This window comes from Rhagoletis pomonella, unplaced genomic scaffold, assembly GCF_013731165.1.
Source record: "Rhagoletis pomonella isolate Grant_MI unplaced genomic scaffold, Rhpom_1.0 Rhpom_scaffold_00003, whole genome shotgun sequence".
Lineage (NCBI taxonomy): Eukaryota > Metazoa > Arthropoda > Insecta > Diptera > Tephritidae > Rhagoletis > Rhagoletis pomonella.
Window position 1 is genome coordinate 33,047,350 of NW_023458557.1, and position 5,914 is coordinate 33,053,263.

The 5,914-nt window shown below is 41.7% G+C and overlaps 1 long non-coding RNA gene across 1 annotated transcript; it reads right to left on the bottom strand.

The window, feature by feature from the left end:
• Positions 1 to 4,311: 4,311 nt before the first annotated feature.
• Positions 4,312 to 5,407, bottom strand: LOC118735152. Its single transcript, XR_004992527.1, has 3 exons — positions 5,112 to 5,407; positions 4,808 to 5,048; positions 4,312 to 4,706 (listed from the first exon to the last, which is right to left on the bottom strand). It is a non-coding gene; the product is annotated as an uncharacterized LOC118735152 (long non-coding RNA).
• Between the last annotated feature and the right edge of the window lie 507 nt (positions 5,408 to 5,914).

Sequence of the window (5,914 nt, forward strand, 5' to 3'; positions counted from 1 at the left end):
AACAACGCGGCCCTGGTGACAGAAGACAGCGGACGAGAAAGAAGGGGGCGAAAAAGACACCAAGGTAGATGGCAATCCCCCTGCTCCAACGGAGACAGGGAGCGCGTCGGCCCATCAGCCTACACTATCCCCCCTTCTATGGAGCCTAGTAGTGGATGAACTCCTTCAGCTTCTCTCTGACAATGGTATCCGCTGCCAAGGCTACGCGGACGATATAGTAATCATTGCGAGAGGGAAGTTTGAGAGCACCCTCTGCGACATCGTTTAAAGAGGCCTAAGATTAACAAGGGAATGGTGTGCCAAGTTAGGGCTGAGTATAAACCCAGCCAAAACCGCCATCGTTCCATTCACTAGGAAGAGGGCCCTGCCGGGCATGAGGGACATTACCTTGGGTGGGGTCGTGGCCAATGTCGCCAGCGAAGTGAAGTACCTAGGACTAATCCTGGTTACCAAACTTCTATGGAAGAAACACGTGGATGAGACCACATCCAAGGCTACGAAAGCATTAATGGTGTGTAAGCGTCTGTCGAGAAAATCCAAGGGTTGCAGCCCCAGGATCCTGAGATGGCTTTACACCATGATAGTACAGCCAATAGTGACATATGGGGCAGTGGCCTGGGTTTCAAGAACCACTTTGGCTACGCTCTGACAATCGCTCACCAAGCTACAACGACTGGCATGTGTGTGCATAACGGGAGCGATGCGCACATTTCCGACGACAGAGCTGGAAGTGGTCCTTGAACTCGAGACCCTGTACATAACTATAGAACTGGCTGCCAAAAGAACTCTGCTCAATGTCACTAGAGGGTATGGAAGAGGTAAGGTCGTTTCCTCTAGGAACATGGCGAAGCTAGGGTCCTCGCTCCCGCTAGCCATGCTTCCGAGGGATGACATATGTAGAACCATAAGGTTTGAAAAGAGGTTTAAAATTGAGATAAGCAGTTAGGCAACCTGGAGTGCCTCCTCCTTTGAGACTCCTACAGGATAGTACACTGCAATGGTACACAGATGGCTCGAAGACCCCGGAAGGAATAGGGGCTGGAATCTTCGGACCTAGGTCCAGGATCTCTATCCCGATGGGGAAGTATCCGAGCATTTTCCAGGCTGAAGTCTACGCCATCTACTTGTGTGCGAAGACCATCATTAATAGAGGATACCGTAATGAGAGGATTGTAATTCTTAGTGACAGTCAGGCGGCACTCAAGGCTCTGTTATCCTTCGAAATCAAATCGTCTCTAGTCCTTGGGTGCATAGAGAGACTCAACTCCCTTGGTAGGCACAACAACGTCAAACGGGCGTGGGTGCCTGGCCATATGGGAATAGAGGGGAATGAAGCGGCGGACTGCCTCGCTAGAGAGGCGGCAGCCATTACACCAATTGGCCCTGAGCCCTTCCTGTGAGTGGGTCCCAACACTATTAAGGAAAAGCTCAGGGAGGAGAGGGACAATGTGAGGGACTCGAACTGGCAGAGTTCGGTAGGTATGCGACAGGCAAAAAGCCTGCTAGGAGGGTACAACAAGAGTAGATTCAAAAGTCTAATTGGCCTCCCAAAAGAGAGGCTGAGGATATTAACAGGTTTTCTTACAGGGCACAGCAGGCTCGGAGGGCATATGTATAAACTGGGGTTACGATCAAATGCCCTTTGCCGGTTCTGCGACGTCTCCAGTGAAACGCCACTCCACATCCTCATCGAGTGTGATGCAGTCGGCAGAAGACGTGAGAGGAGTCTGGGCTCCATGTGGCCACAGTTAGAGCACATACAGTCCTTATCCCCAAAGAAGCTTTTGGACTTCCTGGGGGATCTTTGCTTGGAGGAAGTATTGTGAAGAGTGGAGGGCACAGTAGACCATCAGGTCGCAGTGCATACCTCATAATTTATCTATCTATCTAAGGGTTATAATCCTTAGTAAGGGTTCTAATCCCTAAGCGCGACCGAAGGCCGCCAACGCAAAAGGTGTTCTGTGCAAAAGGTGTTGCGCCCCTCTTTTTCGGCAACACAGAAAGGAGAAATCTACTTAGTGAGGGTTATAGTCCCTCAGCGCGGCCGAAGACCGCCAACGCAGAAGGTGTTCTGTGCAAAAAGTGTTGCACCCCTCTTCTTCGGCAACACACAAAAGAGAATTCCGCTTAGTAAGGGTTATAATCCCTAAGCGTGGCCGAAGGCCGCCAACGCAGAAGGTGTTCTGTGCAAAGGGTGTTGCGCCCCTCTTCTTCGGCAACACAGAAAGGAGAATTCTGCTTAGTGAGGGTTATAATCCCAACGCAGAAGGTGTTCTGTGCAAAAGTTGTTGCGCCCCTATTCTTCGGCAACACAGAAAAGAGAATTCTGCTTAATAAGGGTTATAATCCCTAAGCACGGCCGAAGGCCGCCAACGCTGAAGGTGTTCTGTGCAAAATGGTGTTGTGCCCCTCTTCATCGGTAACACAGAAAAGAGAATTCCACTTAGTAAGTGTTATAATCCATAAGTGCGGCTGAATGCCGCCAACGCACAAGGTGTTCTGTGCAAAAATGTGTTGCGCGCCTCTCCTTCGGCGAAACAGAAAGAAGAATACTACTTAGTAAGGGTTATAATCCGTAAGCGCGGCCGAAGGCCGCCTATCCAAAAAAAGGTTTTGCGCAAAAATACTGTGGATAGCGTAGCTGGCATTGGTCCGACCAGGGTTATTTTTTGAAATACTCCGATTTGCGAGGATTAAACACAACAAGTTGTATATCAAACGATAGTTGAGTTGTGCACTATTTATTTATAAGACTTTTCACTGTAATTAATACGGCACTTTTTAAAGAAAAATGTGTTTGTTTAAAATTGTTTGTATTTTTTTTTACATAAATTGCATTTTTGTTAAAACTTAAGAAGTTATATGTAACATTTATCTATGTAATTAAAGCCGCTCAAATTTCCTATTTAATGACATCAAAATTTCTAGATCCGTTCGATGGTTTTCGAGATATATGGATTTGAAAAAAGCGCTACATTTACCCGTTGACCTTTCGTAACTACCTTAGTTGTTGTTCCTGCCTCAAAAAAATTATACCGTTATATTTGTCTCAAAAACCTCTATCGAACTCAATTTATTGGTTGTAACTTTTCCATTTTTCGGATTCTTAACTTGTTCCCCGAAGGCCGCCTACGCAGAAAGGTGTTCTCTGCAAAAGGTGTTCAGCCCCTTTTCTTTGGCAACACAGAAAGGAGAATTCTACGTAGTGAGGGTTATAATCCCTAAGCGCGGCCGAAGGCCTCCTACGCAGAAAGGTGTTCTCTGGAAAAGGTGGTCATCCACTTTTATTTGGCAATAAAGAAAGGAGAATTGTACGTAGCGAGGGTTATACATAATCCATAAGCGCGGCCAAAGGCCGCCTACTCAAAAGGGGTTCTCTAACACCCTAATCCCCCTACTATTTATTTTAATCTGAACAAAATAACCTTATCCTTGTAATCGTATTTTCTTTTGGTAAAAATAAATAGGGCTGAGATTTCCAGGAAAAATTTTCCAATACGGATCCCGGCTTAAAAAAAAAGAGGGGGTTTAGAGCGGCTTTTTGTGATTGTAAATCTGGAATGCCCCCCACCGCCCCCCACTCCCCGCCCCCTCCGGAGGCTTATAGTTTTTTAGAAAATTTAATTTTAAGTTGCAAAAAATGGCAACTTCAACCTCACTTTTTGCTTTGTAAACCAATTGAACTAAAATGTCGTGATGCCACACAAAAAAAAATGCCCAAAAAACCACTGAATACGAGAAACAATAAAAACCGACATTATAATTTATTTATTTTTTTTTTAATTAAATATCGAAGTATTGATAAAAAAAAGTGATTCCGTCTAAAATCGAGAGATTTCGTAATAAAAATGTTAACTTTTAGTTATTTATCGAAGTATTGATTTTTATGAATTCCTTTCTGCGTAGGATTTTAACCCTTACCAAATAGAATTCTCCTTTTGGTGTGCACCAACTGTAGCTTTGGGTAAGGATGAGGTAACTAGAATTCCCTTTCTGTGTGGTAAACCTGGGGCTGCCGTCCCAGTGATATCTATTATGGTTACTGGGTGTTTTATAAAAATGTCTTGTATATAAAAATGCGTGAAATGCATCAAAAGAAAGTGCGAAAAGTACAAGTGTTTCTTGCAAATAACTAAATTTCTTATACAAATTCACAAAATATGTATATCAAACGAAAGATGTTTAAAATACCTTTCGAACGTGGTGCCTTATATTTGGATTCTTTCCAAAACGATTATAACCCTCACTACTCCTTTTTCTGTTGCCCAAGAAGAGGGGCTGAAAACCTTTTGCAGAGATATTTCGTGGATATTTTTTTTTTTACAGGTTTTTGATTCGATTCACGGATTTGGGCACAGCAACCCAAAATCTTTGTACAAATTCATAGAGTACCCGGATATTTTAACAACAAATAACTTAAGTACTATTAGCAACAACATTGTCAAAGTGATAAATATAGTTAAAGAAGACCTCCATTAGTATCCCCACCGACTTTCATAAAAAAATTCAGTATACTTTGCGCGGAATAGCAATTGGTTCCGCAATGGAAATCTCAGCCATTTATCAAAGTCTCGATTTTATAATAAAAAGCCCAGCAGTCGAAAATTTTGAATCAAAAACAAAAATTATATGGTTTATAGTTGTATTTTATAGCTTCGAGAAGTATGGCAGCACACATTTGCTCTTACTGTCGGCCATTGTTATTTCTGTTTGTTTGTGAAAAGTGGTAAAATGAATTGATTTATAAACGCGTTTTACTTAATTAATTGATGAATATATATATATATTAAAAGTATAAAATACGCACGTGAACATTGAAGATATTGTGTATCAACCAAAATACAATTGATGTGGAATGACATACAAAAATTTGGGGGTGGTAGTGAAGATTATTAACTACAAATTGCTTAAATACCATTAGCAACTACTTTGTGAGTGTGATATATTCATGTAGAGAAAGCCTCCCCCAACATCCTGACCGAGTTTCATGACTAAATTCCATATACTTTCGCTTAAAACTCTATTGGTTCCGTTTTGGAAAGCCAACCCTAAAGCATTTAAAATAAATATATTAACTATTTTTTTATTATTATTACAAGCTTTTATTTAACTTGCTCTGAATGTATGTATGTATGTTAGTTAGGAGCAAATCTTGCAATCAACCAACTTCCCGATGACCTACGGACTTGAAATTTCACAGTTGGCTCAAAATCCGATAACAATGCAATACGAAAGATGATGAACAAAATGGTAAACCACAAGCCAACGTTTCACTGTTAAACAACCAAATTTTTATTCCCCGGGCATGCGACAATTTCTAATATATCTTTATTATCAATCTACTTATTCCGTTTCTATTAGAACTGTCAAACTATAAACGATACTATCGATAGTGTCGATAGTCTGGTAACTTGAAATAACTATCGGTAGTTTTAGTACTATCACCACTATTTTTTCATTGATAGCGTACTCTCTTTCCTAGCGCTCTTCACATTTGCACGTATAGCCCTGTATGCAGCTCTCAAGAAAACGGTCAAGAAAAAATTGCCATTATTTCGTGTGTGCGCCCAAGAATGATAGAATACAAGATTGCGCCGTCCTGGGCGTTGACATTTGTGTACCACAAGTAAACAAAGAATAGAGCGAAAAGAACAACGAGTTGAAACAGCCAAAGCAGTTCACTTTACTGCGAAAAACGTGTTTTAATTTTGCTAAATGCGAAAATATTGCATTTTTCACCTAATCTATTAGAGAACAGTGAACATTGTAGTGCCCTCCATTGCTTTGCAATTGAGGCTGCTTCAGCAAACGTTTTAGTGCACTCCATTGCTTTGCAATTAAGGCTGCTGCAGAAAACAGCAATTTAACACACAGCACTTCATTGTATTAGTTTTTACGCAGTCTTCAACTCAAA